The 24,569-nt window shown below is 38.8% G+C and overlaps 1 protein-coding gene across 10 annotated transcripts in view; it reads right to left on the minus strand.

The window, feature by feature from the left end:
* TMEM108 (transmembrane protein 108) overlaps window positions 1–24,569 on the minus strand; it is a 377,772-nt gene that overhangs the window by 40,329 nt on the left and 312,874 nt on the right. The window lies entirely within an intron of this gene.

A 24,569-nucleotide genomic window follows, 5' to 3' on the forward strand; every position in this document is an offset into this window, starting at 1 on the left:
TGCTGCATCAGTAATTTGTTCCTTTTTTATGGCTGAGTAGTATTCCATTACATGGCTCTGCCCCAATTTGCATTCACTCATCTAATGACAAACATTTGGGTTGTTTCCAGCTTAGAACTATTATGAATAAAGCTATTATGAATGTTTGTTTACTAGTCTTTCTATGGGCATATGTTTTCATTTCTCTTGGGTAAATACCTAGGAAGAGAACCGCTGGGACATATGGTAAGCGTATATTTAACTTTGTTAAAAATTGTCAAACTGTTTTCTGAAGTGGTTTACCATTTTACATTTTTGCTTCAAGACTTAGTTAAGTTGATTGACAGATTAATTGATGATTTAAATAGTAAAGTATACCGTTATGATTGAAAAGTCAAAATGCAGAAAAATACAGTGAAAAGTCTCTGTCCCAGCTGTAACTCACATAAAGTAAGCAATGTTACCAGTTAATTATGGACCTTTGCAGAGATCATTGAAACATTCACAAGTGAGCCCTTAACTACATTTCCCCTTCCCATTCTTTATACAGCTGAATGTGTATGGACACATTTTGCTTTTCTCACTTATGTACCTTGTATATTGTTGAAGAGATAGTTTCCAATATGTGTTCTGAGGAACTCTATCCTCATCAAGAGCTCTGTGAAAAAACTTGGGAAAATGCTGTATTCTTCAGCTACTTCTCAGAAATTCACAATGCACATTAGCATATTAAAGGCTCCAAGAAGTCTTGTGACTGAAAAGCAAAGTTTCCAAAATTATTTGACCTGAGAATCTTTTTCTTCCCTGCAATATCTGTTTAACATTTTGCAGAACTAGAATTCTGCAGGATATTCTTGGGGAAGAACAAATCTAGACAGACTAGTAAATATTTTAGGCTTTGTGAATATGGTCTCTCTTGCAAGTACTCAATTCTGTCATCATAGTGTAAAAGCAGATGGAGGAAAGATGTACATGAATGGGTGTGTCTGTGACTCAATAAAACTTTATTTACAGAAGAGGCAGCAGGCTGTAGTTTGCAACTCCCGATCTAGAATATAGTAGGATTTGAGATGAAGACAGATTGGCAATTTTAAGCTTTTAAAGTCTTTTTTCAAGGCCTGCTGTTTGTGCAGCTTTCTCCTTATAGTCTCCATTCCCTTCCCACTCCAGTTAATCCGCCATCTCAAGGTTTAGAAGGACAGGAAGAGAGGGAAGGAGGGGACAAAAGCAAAGGAAGAAGATAGGAGTGGAGAGAAAAGGAAAAGGTAAGAGGGAATTGTGGAGAAGGTATCCTGGAGCAGAGGCTAAAGAAAATAAACACTACTAAGGGGTAATGAATAGCTGTCTGTAGAGAAACGTCCTCCTATATGTTTCTCTTCTCTTTTTTCTTTTGCCTCTTCTTCCCCTGTTTTCCCTCTAAGCCCAAGTGTCAACATGGAACACTGGGAAAAGGGCATCCATGATTTACATCTTATGGTCCATTTGATTAAATAAATGTCTAGTGATTGAATGGAGACTTTTGGATTCTGGACTTTAGCATCTCCATCTGCAAGACCATGAAATCTTTGTTGTTCATGTCAAAACCATGTGAGGGTACATCAGCCTGTGGCGAGACATGCAATTCTGGCAGCAAATTTTGTAAGTTTTTCCAGGCTAACAACTGGATAATAGATATAATAGTTATCTAAGGAAATTTTAGCTCTTCTACTTTAAGTACCAGATTACATCAACTAGAAGAAATAAAATATTGTTTTATGCATGGGTAAAAAAAAATACAAACTATGACATAATGCTTTGATATAATTATGATTTTTAAAATATTTTTTATTTATTTACTTGGCAGAGAGAGAAATCACAAGTAGGCAGAAGTAGGCAGAGAGGCAGGCAGATAGAGAGGGAAAAGCAGGCTCCCTGCTGAGCAGAGAGCCGGACGTGGGGCTGGATCCCAGGACCCTGGGATCATGACCTGAGCCGAAGGTAGAGGCTTAACCCACTGAGCCATGTGTGCCCCTAGAATTATGATTTTTTAAAATGATTTTGTTTATTTGAGAGAGAGAGCACAAGCAGGGGAAGGGCAGAGGGACAATGAGAAGCAGACTCCCCGCTGAGCACAGAGCCCAATGAGGGGCTCAATTCAGGACCCCCGGGTTGAAATTGTGATGAGATTTTGACCTGAGTTGAGATCATGACCTGAGTTGAAATCAGATGCTTAACTGACTGAGCCACTCAGGTGCCCCACAGTTATAATTTTTATTTTATACTTCTTGAAAGAACTGCTTTAGACTCACCTAGACATTTTTTTCATATATTCCTTCATTTATGTCATTAAGTAATTGTCAACCCTTCTGCAAGCATCTCAGCAACAAAACATAACTGAATTTTAACTGCTTTGTGGCTGTTTTCTTTCCCTTGATCTCATATAGGACTTGACTGTTGGGTTTGGACCACAGAATGGAGACCATTCTTACAATGATGGACATTTGTTCCACAAGTATCAAATTGATGCCCTGCTACCCCACTTTGAAGTCCTCTGCATACATAATAACTTTTTATTTCAATGCTGAGTCACAGTGAATCTTTGTGGTGCCTTTAGAAAAAGTAGTTAAATATGCATCTGCTTCAAATGGAGAGATGAGGTGAACAACTACAACCAAAATGCAGCTGTGTACAATGATAACCGTCATGAGTGCTGCCTGGCTGACAGAACTGTCATAGGCATCTTGGGTTCAGAGATGTTACAACAAGCAGAAGTTCTTCTAACAACATGAACCTAGATGAAGATGTATGCTTAAACAGAGTCCTAATTTCAAACTTTAGGAGGCAAAGAAAAAACCAAGTGCCTTGAAGCAGGAAGTTGTAGCATTTTTCTTCCTCATAACCATTTCCAAATGCTGCATAGTGATATTCAGATACTTCTAGCTGAATACTTGTGCACTGGAAGTTACCTGGATAGAAACAGGTCTAAGTATGGAGTTCCTGCAGGTGCTAACTTGGTATGACCCACAAAACTGTATTTTCACACTTGTCTGCCCTCCTGTGAGCTCAAAAAAGATCTATGGTTTATATAATGAATTATGCATAAAAGTGTGAAGTGCTGATCATTTTAAAGTAAGAAAATCAGAATTGAACTATAGCTAGTTTTTTAAACATGTGCTTAGCACATATGCCAAAGGAATGTGTAAAGAGAAAAGCTAAATTAGAAATTTATATTCCTGTAAAAATGGTTTCATGACATTTAGAGTAAGATCTGACAGGCTACTCTTACAGTTAAGAAGGCTGCCTGGCTCCTTAAACCCCTCTCTGAGATGGGCTTGCCAGGTTCTATTTGGTGGGGTAGGAAGTGCAGGGATCTAGTGAGGCATGGGTGTATGTTGGTTTGTCAGGGAAAGCACCGAGCTACACCATGAGCTAACTTTCTTGGTCATGAATCTTGTATCTTTCTTGCCTGAGGTTCAGACCCAGCCTGTCTAACCCCAAACTCCCATTCTTTCCATACTCTGCCATTTCACAAATGCACTGCTAGAACCCATGTCAAAACCCCAATATTTCTGTTCTATACAATTTATTGTAGTAAACAATCTTCCTGGCAAAGCTTCCCTGGAGATGGGGATGGTTGCCATGCAATATTCTGGATGCCAGCTCATCCTTCTGTGCCCATTCTAGCACGGCAGAAGTCTGTCAGATGCCTGCTTAGAATTCTTGGGTGCCTCCACATGAAAGTAAATTTGCAGGTGTTTCCCCAGCTCAGAGTTTCACTGGCATGTATCTAATATCATGTATGCCATGCTCCCACCACAGACATGGAAATCCGAAATGATATAACTTGTTTATAGTGTGTGCCTTTCATGCTTTCGAAAAGTCTTCAAGGTGGATAACAATAGAACAGGCACAAACATAAGTCTTGTAATATAAAAACTGAGATCAAGACTTTACAGAGCAACAAAAAGACTAAAATGGGCTGAAACAGAGGGTGAAAACAAATGCAACAGGGAGAAGAAAGAGCCACCTGTGAAATTCTATCTGCTCACCCTGCCTCCTGTGTCTCATTGCTAAGCAACCTTAAAGGACACAAATCAATGCTTCTCCAAAATGACACCAGAACAAAAGCTAGGAGGAATCATGTGCCTGTCCAGTGCTTGTGAAGGAAAGTTTGGGAAATGGGCAGTATGATTAAATTGGATAGTAGCCAAGACACAATGCTGTTCTTCTGAAAGGGAGAGCACGAGTATAGCAACTGGAGAAGACAGAGAGGTCCTTGGAGGGCTCCAAAGCTGCCTCCATGTGTGTAAGAAGGGATTATTTCCTCTTACAGCACCACCTTAATCCCAATTCTAATCTCACACCTAGTACTTCTCTGTCAATCTTGAAGCATGAAGGTAATAGAGCTGGGACATATGCCCACTCCAAGTTAGGTTAAGGTCCTAATTTATTGAATCAGAGTTGAGAAGAATGCACAGAGCAGAAGCAGATACAGCAATCCTTGGCATGGGATCCTGGACTTCCAGTTCCCTCAGTGTTAGGATCTTTATAAAATCTGAAGTCACAACAGATTCTTGCTTTGTTACTGCTCCTTTAGGCTCAAATCTTACATCTTCATTTTCGAAGAACTATGGCTAATAATGTATGTGCTTCAATTTAAGGAGCCCTTACAAAGAACAGGGTCTCCTAACTCTTAAGCCCAAATCAGCATCAGATTGCTCTCCTTATCCTGAGCCACATGAAGGCTGAGGTGGGTGGGTAAAGGTAGCATTATCAACACCCTGTAGCCCTTGGACAACATCTTTGTCTCTAGTTTTCTAGTATTCTAGAAAGAGGTATCCCCCAACACCCAGCATGTCATTCTGCTGCTCAAATATCCAGTTGGCTTCCTTCAGTTTAAGGAGAAATATCAAGATCAAGATCACATAGGTAGTAAAAAAAAAAAATCACATAGGTAGTAAGTGGTAAGTCTGAAACTTAAACCAAGGCTTTCTAACTGTTCAGAGCTCCAACTCCCCACCACATAGGAGGATGTATGGCAGGACCTAAAATTTCTAAGCCAAGTGAAGCCTCTATGTTCTATGTTTTCATTTCTGTTAGGTTAATATGAAAATAAAGTTATAAAAAAAAGTCTCAGAGTAGTCACAGGATCATCCAATGATTCAATCTCAAAGTTTAGGAATGGAGATAACATTAGCTTTTAAAACACCGATTTTGTATTCTAGAGTATTTTTGTGTGCATCTAATACATAGTCTCCAAATTTTGCTTGCCACTGGAACCAACAAGATTTTTGGAAAGTCCTCTGATGGATCTGTGAGAAGCCAAGACTGAGATCACTGATCTCATAATAGCTGCACATTAAGTGGTCCCTATAACCTGTCTCATTGAATGGGACCCAAGAGGAACTAGAATAAGTACAAAGAGTGAGGTGTTCGGAATTAGATCCTAATCCATATCCAGGTGACTCAGGAGAGTGCTTCTAGCTGTGTGATTTGGGGCAACCTTGTCACTTTAAATCTCACTTCCTTTATCTGTGAAGTGGAGACTTAGGATGATTTGGTGAGATGATATGTGAAAGTGCTTCTCACAGTGTCTGGTATGGTCATTGAGGCTGTTATCATAATTATTAATGACCTTGAGGACGTCGTCTTCCTTCCTAGAGCATGACAGTCTCAAACCACACATTAGCCCTCCCAAGGGTTCAGAACAAAGTAGCAAGTGAGAACACGGGGACATTGAGAGAGCACATCTGGAAAAAAGTTCACCACGCTAGATGTTTAGCAGCTCCTTGATTTTCTAAAACAGGCTCACAAAAGTGGGGTAAGGCCACCCAGGAATGTGCAATTGTAAGGAGAGGTAGGGGAATATTCCCTGGAGACCATGTTTTCTTACAAACATGTTGAGTTTGAAATAAGCAGGGCCCTTTGGGTGACTGAAAACTAGCCCCTCCCTACCAGATACACATGTGAATTAATCCTGAGGGTCTCATAGGAGTAATAGCTCAGGTCACAAATCAAGGCTGACATGCTTTATTTCTCAGGGCTGCAGCACTGGAAAGAAAAGCCAGTCCTCTAAATATCTAGTCTTGCAGGCAAATAAGGTCACACTTGGACCACATTAATGCCATAGCTTTTCCTACTGCTTTCTCTTTCCACCGATATTCCCCACCTCAATAAAACCAATTGTCACAATAGCTGTTTTACAATAGCTTTTGTGGGAAAGTATCACAAAAAAGTCCTCCTCAATCCTATTTCAGGAATGTTTATCAATAGTTTCCTTTATTTGTTTTCTAATTTCATCTTTTACATTTCACTATGTAGTGGATGTTGTGTGCCACTCAGATTCTGTCTTTAAGATGAAGGCTCTCATCTACCTGTTGCTGGGAGTGTTGGCTGCTGATGGCTGACAGCTGAATTCTTCTCCCGGAATTTCTCTCAGCTAAAGGGAGTGGTCTCGTCCAAGACTACAACCCTCTGGGGTAAACCCTAAATCCAACATCTAGTTGATATCAGGGTACAAAGGCCCTTGTCTCAATCTAGCACTTTGAAGGTCCATTCCAGATCCACAGTTCCCCCCTGGTGTGGGCTGAACTCCCTGCGTTGACCTTATGGTAGCCTGACTGCCCCTCTGCTCCACCAGATTAACTGACTCAGCACTGAACCTCCTACACAACAAATCTCCTTAACTAGACTGTTTCCTAGGGAATCTTGGATGAATAGCTGAATCCATTTGAAATTTACTGTTATATAATGTGTGTGGTGAATCTCTAACTTTGTTTCTACATACTTAATTTTTTCAGTAACATTTACAGAATTATCCTCTTCCCAGTTTTTGGACCGCTACCTTTATTATATTTGAAATTCTTTTTTTTTTTTAAAGATTTTATTTATTTATTTGACAGACAGAGATCACAAGTAGGCGTAGCAGGCTTCCTGTGAGCAGAGACCCGACCCAGGGCTGAATCCCAGGACCCTGAGATCATGACCTGAGCCGAAGGCAGAGGATTTAACCCACTGAGCCACCCAGATGCCCACTGAAATTCTTAAGTATACTAGAGACTGTTTCTGGTTTATGTGATCTGCTTCTCTAATATGCACTTTTTGTACCTGTAATATTTTAACTACTATTATTTTATGACATGTTTTGATTTTTGGCAGAGAAAGCCCCTCCTCATTACTCTTATTTTTTAAAAATGTCTTTACTACTTTTTTTTTTAAAAGAATTTATTTATTTATTTGTCAGAGAGAGATCACAAGTAGGCAGAGAGGCAGGCAGAGAGAGAGAGGAGGAAGCAGGCTCCCCGCTGAGCAGAGAGCCCGATGCGGGACTCGATCCCAGGACCCTGGGATCATGACCTGAGCTGAAGGCAGTGGCTTAACCCACTGAGCCACCCAGGCGCCCTGTCTTTACTACTTTTGCCTGTTCATACTTTCAAATGAACTTGACTATTTTCTCTGGGCTAATAAAAAACTCCATTATTAGAATTCTGATTTGAATTTTATTAAGGCTACAAACTAATTTTGGAAATCTTTGCAATACTAAATCTTTCTTTGAGATAGAATCTGATATCTCTGTCCATTCATTCAAATCTTTTATGCATTTTCGTGAAATTTGTAGTTTATTTTATGTCTTGGCCATTGGTTAAATATAGCTTTTCTTGTATTACGATGGAAAGTTTTTCTTACATTCTATGTTCTAGATGTTCACTGCTAGAGCACAGGAGAACTACTAGTTTTAATTAACTTATTTTTTTTTTAAAGATTTTATTTTATTTATTTGAGAGAGAGAGACAGTGAGAGAGAGCACGAGCGAGGAGAAGGTCAGAGAGCGAAGCAGACTCCCCATGGAGCTGGGAGCCTGATGTGGGACTCGATCCCGGGACTCCAGGATCACGCCCTGAGCTGAAGGCAGTCGTCCAACCAACTGCGCCACCCAGGCGTCCCTTAATTAACTTATTTTAATGAGGTATAATCTGCATATAGATCAGGAACAAGGCAAGAATGTTCCCTCTTACCACTCCTTTCAATATCACACTGGAAGTCCTAACTAATGAGACAATAGGGACTAATAAGGAAACAAAAGGTACAGACTGGGAAAGAAGAAATTAACTTGCTTACAGATGATAGAACTGTCAATGCAGAATATCCAACAGAACTGACAAAAACCAAAACAACAACAACAAATCCTGTAACTAATTAAGCAAGGTTAATATATAAAAGTCAATTGCTTTCCTATATATCAGCAATAAACAATTGGAATTTGAAATTTGAAACACCATACCATTTATATTAACACCCCTAGGCCAAGAAATACTTAATAAAAAAACTAATAAAATATGTAAAGATCTACATATAAGGAAAACTACAAAACTCTGATGAAAGAAATCCAAGATCTAAATAAATGGAGAGATATTACATATTCACGGACAAGAAGATGTGTTAAGATATCAGTTTTTCCCAACTTGATCAACAGATTCAATATGATCCCAGTCAAAATCCCAGAGCAAGTTATTTTGTAGATATCGACAAACTATAAAATTTATATGGAGAGTAAAAGACTTAAGAATACTGAAGAAGGGGGCAACTGGGTGGCTCAGTGGGTTAAAGCCTCTGCCTTCAGCTCAGGTCATGATCCCAGGGTCCTGGGATCAAGCCCTGCATGGGACTCTCTTCTTGACCGGGGAAGTCTGCTTTCCCTCTCTCTCTCTGCATGCCTCTCTGCCTTGTGATCTCTCTCTCTGTCCCCGTGCCAAATAAATAAATAAATAAATAAATAAATAAAATCTTTACACACACACACACACACACACACTCACACATATACATATTAAAAAATACTGAAGAACAGTCAAAGGACACTGCTCAACTTACTGACTGACTGACTTACTATAAAGCTACAATAATCAAGGCAGTGTAGTATTGGTAAAAGAAAAGACAAATTCATCAATGGAATAGAATAGAGTCCAGAAATCAACCCACACAAATACAGTCAACTGATCTTTGACAAAAGAACAAAACAATTCAATGGAGAAAGGACTGTTTTTTCCTCAACACACAGTACAGGAACAACTGGATATCCATAGGCAATTAAAAAAAAAAAAGAATCTAGACTGATCTCACATCTTTCACAAGAATTAACTCCAATTGGGTCATAGGTCAAAATGTAAAACACAAAACTATAAAACTAAAAAAGTTTTTTTTAATTTTTAAATTATTTATTTATTTTTATTTATTTTTTAAACTAAAAAGTTTTAGGGGAAAAATAAGTGATCTTGGCTTTGGTGGTGAGTTTTTAGTTGCAACACAAAAAGTAGGATCCATAAGCACAGAAAAAGATAAGTAGGACTTCATTAAAGTTAAAAACTTCTACTCTGAGGGACGCCTGGGTGGCTCAGTTGGTTGGACAACTGCCTTCGGCTCAGGTCACGATCCTGGAGTCCCAGGATCGAGTCCCGCAACAGGCTCCCAGCTCCATGGGGAGTCTGCTTCTCCCTCTGACCTTCTCCTCGCTCATGCTCTCTCTCACTCTCTCTCAAATAAATAAAAATAAAATCTTAAAAAAAATCCCAACAAAAAAACCTTCTACTCTGAGAAAGATTATCTTTCTCAGATAATGGAAAGCTACATACTAGAAGATTACACACACCTGATAAAAGACTTACATCTAAAATATACAAATAACTCTTAAAACTCAGTAATAAGAAAATAATCCAACTTAAAAATGGGCAAAAGAATTTAACAGATACTTCAACAATGAAGATAAACAGATGGCAAATGAGGATACAAAAAGATGTTCGACATCAAATGTCATCAGGGAAATGCAAATTAAAACAATGAGATATTGCCACACATGTATTAGAATGACTAAAGTCCAAAAACTTATAATATCAAATGCTGGTGAGGACAAAAGAAAAGGGACTCTCATTCATTGCTGGAGAGAATGCAAAATGGTATAGATAATTGGGGGAAATAGGCAGTTTCTTACAAAGCTGAAAAGTCTTATCATGTGATCTCAAAATTGTTCTCTAGGTATTTACCCCAATGAGCTGAAAACTATGTCCACATAAAAACCTGCACACCAAAGCTTATAGTAGCTTTATTCACAATTGCCAAAGCCTGTAAGCAAGCAAGATGCCTTTCATTAGGTGAATGAATACAGAAACTATGGCACATCCATATAATCAAATATATTCAGCGATAAAAAGAAATGAGTTATCAAGGCACAAAAATGCAATATGCCTTTAAGTGAAAGAAGCCAGCCTGAAAAGGCTATATACAGTATGATTCCAATTTACAGACAGTAATATTTACATATATTAATGTTCAGACCTTTCTCATATTGAATTTTATTTTGTTTTCCCTTTTTAAATAGACTTGCCAAACTCACACTTACTTTTTTCAATCAATTCCTGAATATGCTCATAAATTGGACTGTTTTTGTAATTTCTGATTATACTTAAAAATTTTTTTTCTCTTCATGCTTTAAGTATATTTTGTTGTTCTTTGGATTTTTTTTTGAGCTGAATTCATAGCAGTTTATCTTCATTCTTCCTTATTAAATGATGAAAACTTTTGAGGCTATGGATTTATCTGAATTGAGCCTTAAGGATTTTCATTTTGCTTGTGTATTCAGAATTTATCATCAGTCATACTCCTTCAGCCTTTATGAATGACTATTTCTATAAAATCTTTTAATCACTTTTCAGCCATAAGCCTTGACATGTAGCTTTTGCACTGCTGTAATTTTCTATTTAGTTTGTATTTGAACTATTCATTTTCTTTAACATCTAATATTTATTTAGGATGGTTGTTTTAATACATGTGAGATTTTGGTTTACATTTTTATTTTTTTACTTCTAACACTTTTATTATACTATGAAGAAATTTACTTGTTTTTTGGTACCTGGGTGGCTCAGTGGGTTAAGCCTCTGCCTTCAGCTTGGGTCATGATCCCAGGGTCCTGGGATTGAGCCCTATGTCGGGTTCTCTGCTCACAGGGAGCCTGCTTCCCCCACCCCAGCCTGCCTCTGCCTACTTGTGATCTCTCTTTGTCAAATAAATAAATAAAACCTTGGGGGGAGGAGTCAAGATGGCGGAGAAGTAGCAGGCTGAGACTACCGCAGCTAGCAGGAGATCAGCTAGATAGCTTATCTAAAGATTGCAAACACCTGCAAATCCATCGGCAGATCGAAGAGAAGAAGAACAGCAATTCTAGAAACAGAAAAACAACCACTTTCTGAAAGGTAGGACTGGCGGAGAAGTGAATCCAAAGCGACGGGAAGATAGACCCAGGGGGAGGGGCCGGCTACCGGCAAGCGGCGGAGCAACGGAGCACAAAATCAGGACTTTTAAAAGTCTGTTCCGCTGAGGGACATCGCTCCGGAGGCTAAACCGGGGCGAAGCCCACACGGGGTCAGCGTGACCTCAGGTCCCGCGGGGTCACAGAAGGATCGGGGGGGGGTGTCTGAGTGTCGCAGAGCTTGCGGATATTGGAACGGGAAAGCCGGCTGCAGAGACAGAGCCGACAGTGAGCTCGCAGCTCGGAGTTGCCTTGAACCGGTCGCAGGCTCGGTGAGCTCGGAGCGCAGCCAGAGATTGGGCAGACGGGAGTTACTAGGAGCTGTTCGCTGAGGACGCACTGGGGAGCGGGGCCCCGGGCTCTCGGCTCCTCTGGGCCGGAGACCAGGAGGCCGCCATTTGTGTTCCCGTCCTCTGGAACTCTACGGAAAGCGCTCAGGGAACAAAAGCTCCTGAAAGCAAAGTCGAGCAGATCACTCAGCCCGGCCCCTGGTAAGGGCGGTGTAATTCCGCCTGGGGCAAAGACACTTGAGAATCACTACACCAGGCCCCTCCCCCAGAAGATCAACAAGAAATCCAGGCAAGACCAAGTTCACCTACCAAGGAGTGCAGTTTCAATACCAAGGAGAGAGCAGCAGAATTCCAGAGGAGGAGAAAACAAACCACGGAACTCATGGCTTTCTGCCTGTGATTTTTTAGTCTTGCAGTTAATTTAATTTTTTTCTTTTTCATTTTTTTTCTCTTCTTCTGCTAAAATTTTTTATAACTTTTACCCTTTTCTTTTTTAACGTTTTTTAACTAGATTATCTAATATATATATATTTTTCTTTTTTATACTTTTGTTTATTCATTTTCTTTTTTTTCAATTCTTTTTTTCTTTTTTTCTTTCTTTCTTTTTGAACCTCTTTTTATCCCCAAATCAGAAGAGATCCTAATCTCTTCAATCTTTTTTTTTCTTAATTCTTTTTAAAATTCTTGATTGAATTTTTAATTCAATCTTTTTTTTAATTCTTTTTTTCTTTTTTTTCTTTCTTTCTTTTTGAACCTCTTTTTATCCCCAAATCAGAAGAGATCCCAATCAGAAGAGATTGGGAGATCCCAATCAGAGGAGATCCCTCACCCAATCGTGAGGGGGGAGAAATCCCCCCTCACAATTTGGGATCTCTTCTGATTTGGTTAAAGCATATTTTCCTGGGATTGTTGCCACCCTTTTAGTATTTTACTTGCTCCTTCATATACTCTTAGCTGGACAAAATGACAAGGCGGAAAAATTCACAACAAAAAAAAGAACAAGAGGCAGTACCGAAGGCTAGGGACCTAATCAATACAGACATTGGTAATATGTCAGATCTAGAGTTCAAAATGACAATTCTCAAGGTTATAGCCGGGCTTGAAAAAGGCATGGAAGATATTAGAGAAACCCTCTCCAGAGATATAAAAGCCCTTTCTGGAGAAATAAAAGAACTAAAATCTAACCAAGTTGAAATCAAAAATGCTATTAATGAAGTTCAATCAAAAATGGAGGCTCTCACTGCTAGGATAAATGAGGCAGAAGAAAGAATTAGCGATATAGAAGACCAAATGACAGAGAATAAAGAAGCTGAGCAAAAGAGGGACAAACAGCTACTGGACCATGAGGGGAGAATTCGAGAGATAAGTGACACCATAAGACGAAACAACATTAGAATAATTGGGATTCTAGAAGAAGAAGAAAGAGAGAGGGGAGCAGAAGGTATACTGGAGAGAATTATTGGGGAGAATTTCCCCAATCTGGCAAAGGGAACGAGCATCAAAATTCAGGAGGTTCAGAGAACGCCCCTCAAAATCAATAAGAATAGGCCCACACCCCGTCACCTAATAGTAAAATTTACAAGCCTTAGTGACAAAGAGAAAATCCTGAAAGCAGCCCGGGAAAAGAAGTCTGTAACATACAATGGTAAAAGTATTCGATTGGCAGCTGACTTATCCACAGAGACCTGGCAGGCCAGAAAGAGCTGGCATGACATTTTCAGAGCACTAAACAAGAAAAACATGCAGCCAAGAATACTATATCCAGCTAGGCTATCATTGAAAATAGAAGGAGAGATTAAAAGCTTCCAGGACAAACAAAAACTGAAAGAATTTGCAAACACCAAACCAGCTCTACAGGAAATACTGAAAGGGGTCCTCTAAGCAAAGAGAGAACCTACAAGTGGTAGATCAGAAAGGAACAGAGACAATATATAGTAACAGTCACCTTACAGGCAATACAATGGCACTAAAATCATATCTCTCAATAGTTACCCTGAATGTTAATGGGCTAAATGCCCCAATCAAAAGACACAGGGTATCAGAATGGATAAAAAAACAAAACCCATCTATATGTTGCCTCCAAGAAACTCATTTTAAACCCGAAGACACCTCCAGACTTAAAGTGAGGGGGTGGAAAAGAATTTACCATGCTAATGGACATCAGAACAAAGCAGGAGTGGCAATCCTTATATCAGATCAATTAGATTTTAAGCCAAAGACTATAATAAGAGATGAGGAAGGACACTATATCATACTCAAAGGGTCTGTCCAACAAGAAGATCTAACAATTTTAAATATCTATGCCCCCAACGTGGGAGCAGCCAACTATATAAACCAATTAATAACAAAATCAAAGAAACACATCAACAATAATACAATAATAGTAGGAGACTTTAACACTCCCCTCACTGAAATGGACAGATCATCCAAGCAAAAGATCAACAGGGAAATAAAGGCCTTAAATGATACACTGGATGAGATGGACATCACAGATATATTCAGAACATTTCATCCCAAAGCAACAGAATACACATTCTTCTCTAGTGCACATGGAACATTCTCCAGAATAGATCACATCCTCGGTCCTAAATCAGGACTCAACCGGTATCAAAAGATTGGGATCATTCCCTGCATATTTTCAGACCACAATGCTCTGAAGCTAGAACTCAACCACAAGAGGAAGTTTGGAAAGAACCCAAATACATGGAGACTAAACAGCATCCTTCTAAAGAATGAATGGGTCAACCGGGAAATTAAAGAAGAATTGAAAAAAATCATGGAAACAAATGATAATGAAAATACAACGGTTCAAAATCTGTGGGACACAACAAAGGCAGTCCTTAGGGGAAAATATATAGCGGTACAAGCTTTTCTCAAAAAACAAGAAAGGTCTCAGGTACACAACTTAACCCTACACCTAAAGGAGCTGGAGAAAGAACAAGAAAGAAACCCTAAGCCCAGCAGGAGAAGAGAAATCATAAAGATCAGAGCAGAAATCAATGAAATAGAAACCAAAAAAACAATAGAACAAATCAACCAAACTAGGAGCTGGTTCTTTGAAAGAATTAATAAAATTGATAAACCCTTGGCCAGACTTATCAAAAAGAAAAGAGAAAGGACCCAAATAAATAAAATCATGAATGAAAGAGGAGAGATCACAACTAACACCAAAGAAATACAAACTATTATAAGAACATACTATGAGCAACTCTACGCCAACAAATTTGACAATCTGGAAGAAATGGATGCATTCCTAGAAACATATAAACTACCAAAATTGAACCAGGAAGAAATAGAAAGCCTGAACAGACCCATAACCAGTAAGGAGATTGAAACAGTCATTAAAAATCTCCAAACAAACAAAAGCCCAGGGCCAGATGGCTTCCCGGGGGAATTCTACCAAACATTTAAAGAAGAACTAATTCCTATTCTCCTGAAACTGTTCCAAAAAATAGAAATGGAAGGAAAACTCCCAAACTCATTTTATGAGGCCAGCATCACCTTGATCCCAAAACCAGACAAGGATCCCATCAAAAAAGATAGCTATAGACCAATATCCTTGATGAACACAGATGCAAAAATTCTCACCAAAATACTAGCCAATAGGATTCAACAGTACATTAAAAGGATTATTCACCACGACCAAGTGGGATTTATTCCAGGGCTGCAAGGTTGGTTCAACATCCGCAAATCAGTCAATGTGATACAACACATCAATAAAAGAAAGAACAAGAACCATATGATACTCTCAATAGATGCTGAAAAAGCATTTGACAAAGTACAGCATCCCTTCCTGATCAAAACCCTTCAAAGTGTAGGGATAGAGGGCACATACCTCAATATCATCAAAGCCATCTATGAAAAACCCACCGCAAATATCATTCTCAATGGAGAAAAACTGAAAGCTTTTCCACTAAGGTCAGGAACACGGCAGGGATGTCCATTATCACCACTGCTATTCAACATAGTACTAGAAGTCCTAGCCTCATCAATCAGACAACAAAAGGAAATTAAAGGCATCCAAATCGGCAAAGAAGAAGTCAAATTATCACTCTTCGCAGATGATATGATACTCTATGTGGAAAACCCAAAAGACTCCACTCCAAAACTGCTAGAACTTATACAGGAATTCAGTAAAGTGTCAGGATATAAGATCAATGCACAGAAATCAGTTGCATTTCTCTACACCAACAACAAGACAGAAGAAAGAGAAATTAAGGAGTCAATCCCATTTACAATTGCACCCCAAACCATAAGATACCTAGGAATAAACCTAACCAAAGAGGCTAAGAATCTATACTCAGAAAACTATAAAGTACTCATGAAAGAAATTGAGGAAGACACAAAGAAATGGAAAAATGTTCCATGCTCCTGGATTGGAAGAATAAATATTGTGAAAATGTCTATGCTACCTAAAGCAATCTACACATTTAATGCAATTCCTATCAAAGTACCATCCATCTTTTTCAAAGAAATGGAACAAATAATTTTAAAATTTATATGGAACCAGAAAAGACCTCGAATAGCCAAAGGGATATTGAAAAACAAAGCCAAAGTTGGTGGCATCACAATTCCGGACTTCAAGCTTTATTACAAAGCTGTCATCATCAAGACAGCATGGTACTGGCACAAAAACAGACACATAGACCAATGGAACAGAATAGAGAGCCCAGAAATAGACCCTCAACTCTATGGTCAACTAATCTTCGACAAAGCAGGAAAGAATGTCCAATGGAAAAAAGACAGCCTCTTCAATAAATGGTGTTGGGAAAATTGGACAGCCACGTGCAGAAAAATGAAATTGGACCATTTCCTTACACCACACACAAAAATAGATTCAAAATGGATTAAGGACCTCAATGTGAGAAAGGAATCCATCAAAATCCTTGAGGAGAACACAGGCAGCAACCTCTTCCACCTCAGCCGCAGCAACATCTTCCTAGGAACATCGTCAAAGGCAAGGGAAGCAAGGGCAAAAATGAACTTTTGGGATTTCATCAAAATCAAAAGCTTTTGCACAGCAAAGGAAACAGTTAACAAAACCAAAAGACAACTGACAGAATGGGAGAAGATATTTGCAAACGACCTATCAGATAAAGGACTAGTGTCCAAAATCTATAAAGAACTTAACAAACTCAACACCCAAAGAACAAATAATCCAATCAAGAAATGGGCAGAGGACATGAACAGACGTTTCTGCAAAGAAGACATCCAGATGGCCAACAGACACATGAAAAAGTGCTCCATATCACTCGGCATCAGGGAAATACAAATCAAAACCACAATGAGATATCACCTCACACCAGTCAGAATGGCTAAAATCAACAAGTCAGGAAATGACAGATGCTGGCGAGGATGCGGAGAAAGGGGAACCCTCCTACACTGTTGGTGGGAATGCAAGCTGGTGCAACCACTCTGGAAAACAGCATGGAGGTTCCTCAAAATGTTGAAAATAGAACTGCCCTATGACCCAGCAATTGCACTACTGGGAATTTACCCTAAAGATACAAACGTTGTGATCCAAAGGGGCACGTGCACCAGATTGTTTATAGCAGCAATGTCCACAATAGCCAAACTATGGAAAGAACCTAGATGTCCATCAACAGATGAATGGATCAAGAAGTTGTGGTATATATATACAATGGAATACTATGCAGCCATCAAAAGAAACGAAATCTTGCCATTTGCAACAACATGGATGGAACTAGAGCGTATCATGCTTAGCGAAATAAGTCAAGCGGAGAAAGACAACTATCATATGATCTCCCTGATATGAGGGAGTGTTAATGCAACATGGGGGCTTAAGTGGGTAGGAGAAGAATCCATGAAACAAGATGGGATAGGGAGGGAGACAAACCATAAGTGACTCTTAATCTCACGAAACAAACTGTGGGTTGCTGGGGGGAGGGGGGTTGGGAGAAGGGAGGTAGGGTTATGGACATTGGGGAGGGTATGTGCTTTTGGGTAAATTGGAAGGGGAGATGAACCATGAGAGACTATGGACTCTGAAAAACAATCTGAGGGGTTTGAAGTGGCGGGGGGGTGGGAGGTTGGGGTACCAGGTGGTGGGTATTATAGAGGGCACAGCTTGCATGGAGCACTGGGTGTGGTGAAAAAATAACGAATACTGTTTTTCTGAAAATAAATAAATTGGAAAAAAAAATAAAATTTATTCCAAAAAAAAAAAAATAAATAAAACCTTTAAAAAAAAGAAATTTACTTTTTTTGAATTTAGTGAGACTTTTTTTGCTCACTATAAAGTAATTTTTAATAAGTGATCCATGGATATTTGATTATATCATCTGTAAGATACAAAGTTTGATTATATCATCTATAAGACACAAAGTTAATTTAATCAAATTAGCCTTATTAAGCACATTTACATTCTATTTATTTTTGACTTCATGACTTATTGAAGACTAAGTATGGTGTGCTATTTTTTCCATAACAATTGTGTTTCTTTCCAGCTTTTGCCTTCTAAGAGCTTTGCTCTCTATATTTCTGTGTTATAATACATTATACATTCTTTGGGATTCACACCTTTTATAAAACAATCCTTCTATACGAAACTTTTATCCCTCGAGTTTTATTTTAAACAATATTAATACTGCCACTCTTGTATTATTTTCTCTCTTATTTTTTTGATTTTAAAATATGTTTTGCTTTATTTTTGTCCAATGTTTCTCTATCCTCGTATTTGTGAATCTTTTGTGTAATTATGTTTTAGGTGAATAGAGAACATAGCGACATTTTGTTTTAGGTGAAAGTTCTTATCATCTAATGGGGACTTTATTTACATTTATTGACATAAATGTTAGGTCTTACTTCTCTCATCCTGTTTTGTGATTTCTATTTTATTGTTGTTTTGAGGTTTCCTTGTTTTTAAAGTATACATACTGCTATTGTCCTGCCATAATAAAATTTCTCTAATTACTCATGCTATATAAGATACTTTTATTTAAAAAAAAGTTCTATTTATTTATATAAAGTAGGCTCCATGCCCAATGTGGAGTATGAACTCACGACTCTGAGATCAAGAGTCACAGGCTTTAGCCAGGCAGGCATCCCTAAACACGAAACTATTATTTATTTTTTTAAAAAAGATTTTTATTTATTTATTTTACAGAGAGATAGAGAGCACCAGCAAGCAGAGCAGCAGGAAGACGGGGAGAGAGAAGCAGACTCTCTGCTGAGCAGGGAGCCTGACTCAGGGATCATTCCTAGGACCCTGGAATTATGACCCGAGCCAAAGGCAGTCACTTAACCAATTGAGCTGCCCAGGCATCCCCCCTAAACATACTTTTAGTCTCTCTCACACCTTTCCACCATTTTCACATAAAGCAGGAAATTTATCAAGCCAGCTGGGTCTCACACATTTCTGTTTATAAACAATTGTACTTATTTAAACAATCTGTTCCAAAGAACTACTAGCAAAATATGTCAATTGTTCTTCATTATTCTACCAATTAAATTATCAAGCACTGGTGCCAGGGACACTGTGTATCAGTTATGCTTAAAATGTCATTTAAAAATAAAACTGCTTGAGGACAGGTCAGAAATTAGCATATAATTAATTATAAGCGATCACGGTCATAGTTAACACATTCTACTCCCCCCTGTTATAGACTGACATCAAATTGCCTCACCATAGATAGATACTTAAGGTCAGCCCCATGGAATCGGAAAGATAGACACCATAAATTCCCTCACCCTGAGGACTATTACTTCTAAACCCTATCTAATCGTCCGCTCCTGCTGGACAGATTAAGTTAATGTCCTCCTGGCTTATCATGTCCTTGACTTTGCTCTGGCTACTTTTCTCTATCCATAATGATCTTTTCTATCAATCCATTTTTTAAAAAGCTCAGCTCAAATATCAGTGATTTTCCTGACCATTTGCTTCTCTGAATGGCCAAAGAAGTGAGTTTGTTGTCCTGCTTATAGGACCTCATTTGCTGTCTTATAATAACTATTTATGTGTGTAAGTATCTCCTCAATTTGATTATGGGATCCTTTAGAGCAGAAATATTCTCTTCTACTTTGATCATGGAATGACAAGATTTCATGATTGGAAGAATTTCAAAACTCATCCATAGATTGACGACCAGGAAGACCAAGTTATAGTACCAGATCTTTTTCTGACTCAATGCCTTTCAGAAACTTAATTCATTTCTTTGGACCTGCAAGATGAAGATGAGCTCCAAAACCACTTCAAGAGCTAAATTCTATGCCTCAATCATAAGACTGATAGCCATTTTAAAGGAAGGAACTGACTCACAGCCCAGACAGAGAAAATGACTTGCTCAAGGTCAGGGAGTCAATTAATGGCCAAAATACAACCAAAAGTTCAATCTCTTGATTCCAATCTCCTGGTAGCCATCTCAGATTATTCTCCTACTCTCTCAAACACCAGCACGGATCCTTGTTAGGACAGATGCCCTGTGAAAATACATGGATTGACTTACTAAGAAACCAAACTCTTCAGAAAAATGCAGTTGACTCCAAACTTTCAATATTCATAAACATTTAACATTTATTACAAAGTTATACAATTACTTCTTTATTTCAATTCCTGGAAGGCATCAGTTCCTTTTATGCTATGCCAAAGTTTAAACTCTTTTTAAAAAAATTTAAATTCAATTAATTAACATATACTATATTATTGGTTTCAGAGGTATAGGTCTGTGATTCACTGGTCTTACAAAATATCCAGTGCTCATTACATCACATGCCCTCCTTAATGTCCATCACCCAGTTACCACATCTTTCCAGCCCCCTCCCCTCTAGCAAACCTCAGTTTGTTTCCTATGATTAGGAGTCTCTTACGGTTTATCTCCCTCTCTGGTTTCATCTTGTTTTATTTTTTTTCCTCTCCTCCCCTACGATCCTCTATTTTGTTTCTCAAATTACATATATCAGTAAGATCCTATGATAATTGTCTTTCTCTGATTGACTTATCTCACTTAGTTAGCTCTAGCTCCATCAACATCATTGGAAATGGCAAGATTTCATTTTTAATAGCTGCATCATACTCCATTGTGTGTGTGTGTGTGTGTGTGTGTGTGTGTGTATACACACATACATACTACATCCTCTTTATCCATTTACCTGTTGATGGACATCTAGGCTCTTTCCATAATTTGGCTATTGTGGGCATTGCTGTTATAAACATTGGGGTTCTGTTGACCTTTTGGATCACTACATTTGTATCTTCGGGGTAAATACCCAGTAGTGCAATTGCTGGGTCGTAGGGTAGCTCTATTTTCAACTTCTTGAGGAAACTCCACACTGTTTTCTAGAATGGCCGCACCTGTTTGCATTCCCACCCTCAACAGTGTAGGAGGGTTCACCTTTCTTTGCATTCTCGCCAATATCCGTCATTTCCTAACTTGTTAATTTTAGCCATTCTGACTTGTGTGAGAAATACTCATGTATTTCACTGTGGTTTTGATTTTTATTACCCTGATGTCAAGTGATGTGGAAAATATTTTCATGTGTCTGTTGGCCATTTGGATGTCTTCTTTAGAGAAATATCTGTTCATGTCTTCTACCATTTCTTGATTAGATTATTTATTCTTTGGGTGTTGAGTTTGGTAAGTTCTTTATAGATTTTGGATTCTAGCCCTTCATTTGATATGTCACTTGCAAATATTTTCTCCAATTCTGTTGGTTGTCTTTTGGTTTTGTCGACTGTTTGCTGTGCAAAAGCTTTTTATCTTGATGAAGTCCCAATAGTTCATTTCTGCCCTTGCTTCCCTTCCCTTTGGAGATGTGTCTAGCAAGAAGTTGCTGTGGCCAAGATCACAGAGGTTGCTGCCTGTGTTCTCCTCTAGGATTTTGGTGGATTCCTATTTCACATTGAGGTCTTTCATCCATTCTGAGTCTACTTTTGCTTATTGTGTAAGGAAATGGTACAGTTTCATTCTTCTGCAGGTGGCTGTCCAATTTTCCCAAAACCATTTGTTGAAGAGACTGTTTTTTTCCATTGGATAGTCTTTCCTGCTTTGTCGAAGATTAGTTAACCATCTTTTTTTCTCCATTAAGAAAGTCTTATTCTTGATTTTGGAACTGTCTGCCAAGCTCTGTTGTATTTTACATGTTCTTCATTCTCCACTTGCTCATCTTTTTCACCAAAAAGATGAGTTATAGCAGAGGTATATTAATTTCTTTGGGTCTCTGTTTCCTTATCTGTAACTGATAGGTATGTAACTGAATATTCTCTAAAGGTCCTTCTGACTCTAAGATTATTTGATTTTTTTCTTTTTCTTTCTTTCTTTCTTTTTGAATGAAAAAGCAGAAGCAAAGTAAGGGAAAGTAGGGGTGTTTTAACCTTAATTTCCCCAAATTAGTCTGAGACAAGGCTTAAATGTAGGTAGTTTATTGTGTACAGTGATTTCAGAGAAACAGGTATAGGGGACTGGAAAAAGTTAAAAAGTAAAGAAGAGAAAGAACATCTAAGAGTGTGCTACTGAGCTGACTGCTGCTGTGAATAATTGGGGCATAGTCTTGCTGGGGATCCTTTGAGGAGCTATGTAGATGTACCTCTGCCTTTCCAAGGGACACAAGAGACAGAATCTATCCATTGTCCCTGTCCCTCAGTAGTCAAAGGCTGCCTTCCTCTTGGGATAAAAACCTGCTCACATGTCAGGAGTGTGTAAGCAATGGAAGGGCCAAGGGGCCCTTGAAGTCCTCCCACATGGTTGTGGCAGAGAAGTCAGGGGCAGAATGAGAAGGACATGGCATTAGCTGAGGCAGGTGCTTTCTCATTACTTCTCCATGGGGCTGATTCCTATAGCAACACTAGAGTAAAAGGCAAACCGAAAGAGGTGAAGGTTGTGGGCAGGGGAATTGGAGTTGGGACTGAGCTCTCCAGATCCAACTTAGTGCCTGGGTGACCCAAGTAAAAAGAATATTAAATCAAAGTTTGGAGTGGACTGAGAGATCATGTATTTCCCAGAAGGCTTAAAAATGAGGAGAAAAATATCATTTAGAGAATGATAATATTAAATGTGATAAGATGACATTTCTCTGCTGAAAACCCTCTAGGACTTCCCGCTTACCTAGAGCAGTCTTAGCAATGGCCATCAACCTTTCCTCCCCTTTCCCCACTCTGTAGCAGTCACATTGACTTCCATGTTACTCCAACACACCAGGCAGGCTCCTGACTCAGGGTCTTTGAACCTCTTGTCAGTTTTTTTTCTTTTTTTTTCTTCTTAGATTTTTATTTATTTATTTGACAGACAGATCACAAGTAGGCAGAGAGGCAGGCAGAGAGAGAGAGAGGAGGAAACAGAGTCCCCACTGAGCAGAGAGCCCGAAGCAGGGCTCGATCCCAGGACTCTGGGATCATGACCTGAGCCGAAGTCAGAGGCTTTAACCCACTGAGCCACCCAGGTGCCCCCTTGTCAGTATCTTAAAGGCTCCTGCCATACTTGATGTTGGTTTCTTCTGTGATGTTATGTAAAAGGCCTTCTGTGGGAAGCCTTCTGTGACCATCCTGCATACGAAAGTGCACTCCTATCACCCTTCATTATTATTTACTCTGCATTACTTTGGCATCAGGATGTGCGTATATTTGAGAATGAATGGAATAGCTAGAGGAAGGAGGCTAAACGAAGGTTATTATAGTGACAAAGATCTCAAGGATCAGAAAAGATGGGAACTATTTAGGATTTTACAACTTCCTATAGATAATAACTTAGGTAGTGAGCCTAACAAAAAAGTCATCAAATCTAGATGCTTAGAAGAATTAAAAGTAGGAAAAAGGTTTATATTAAGTAGGGTCAATGGTCTGATTCTTAAGTGGTGGTGGGCTTGTTGGTGAAACTCAAACCCTATCACTGATGCTGTATGAAAGTGGCACATATAGTACAGCCTGAAACTCTGGAGTGGCATTAGTTTTTAAGATGTTTTTAATATTTTGAAATATAAATCTAGTATTTGTGGGTCTTCCCATCATGGCATATGCAGTTATTCAAAACTTGCCTCAGATAGGGTCTTGGTGGATTAGTGTCAGGGACTGAAGAGATGGTCTGATTCTATAGCAAATGCTCAGCAATCTGTAGTGGATAGAGTCTCTGCTTTCTGCCTCTCTCAATTTATCTTCCTGAAATAGTTTGCAAAAAGTGACACTAATGGTCACCCACTTTCCTAATGGTTCCTTAGTTATAGAAACATGATGTACTGTGTTACTAATCATCTTAAAGGATAGGAAGAAGACTGAATCTAATAACTGATAATGGATTACAATGAAGAGCTTTAAGGTATACAGGTTTTCTTATTTCCCCCAACTTCAGAATGTCCTGAAATAAATCAGAACTGGACTCTAAATTTAAGTTCAGGGCTACAAGCATTTCCCAATAAGACTAATTACCATAGCACCAGAAGGATCCGATTCTAACATTTCATTTACCCACCTCTAAAGCGTGTTCAAGTTGAGGTGGAGATCTCTGATCTCTGTGCTTCACTGTTGGTGTCTTCTAGCTATATATTCTAACTGTTCCAATTTTCCTTGTTTGGTGATCACACTCCTCATCCTTCAGAGCTGGTGGGAATGGATGTGTCCATTCAGATTTGGTGCCTGGATTCCAAGAAGTTCTTCCTTGTCAGTTTTCATCATAACTATAGCAGGAGTCATAAAGAGACTTTTCCAGATATTCAGCATCTCCCTTCAACACAATTATTCCCAGTAGGATCTCAAGCCTTTGCTGAATCTCCAGCTTCCTCAAATCTCTAAGAGATGAGATGATTCCGTAGAGAAACCATTTTCCAAATGTCTTTCATATACTGCCCTTCCTAATATAAGAAGTGGCAATTCCAGTGACAAATTGGATACCTTAGTCCCCCTCTTAGCATCCTGACTCATCCAGGTAGATTATGATTCAAAGCAAATCTCCTCCCTTCCCTGTCACCTCTGCTGCCAGAAATTGAATTCAAAGTTTCTGAATGTATTTCTGATTTCTATACATTTCTGACACAAATTGACTTCTAGTCTGGTCTCTTGGATCTTGAGACTTCCCCAT

Source organism: Neovison vison, chromosome 6 (genome assembly GCF_020171115.1).
Source record: "Neovison vison isolate M4711 chromosome 6, ASM_NN_V1, whole genome shotgun sequence".
NCBI classification, from domain to species: domain Eukaryota; kingdom Metazoa; phylum Chordata; class Mammalia; order Carnivora; family Mustelidae; genus Neogale; species Neogale vison.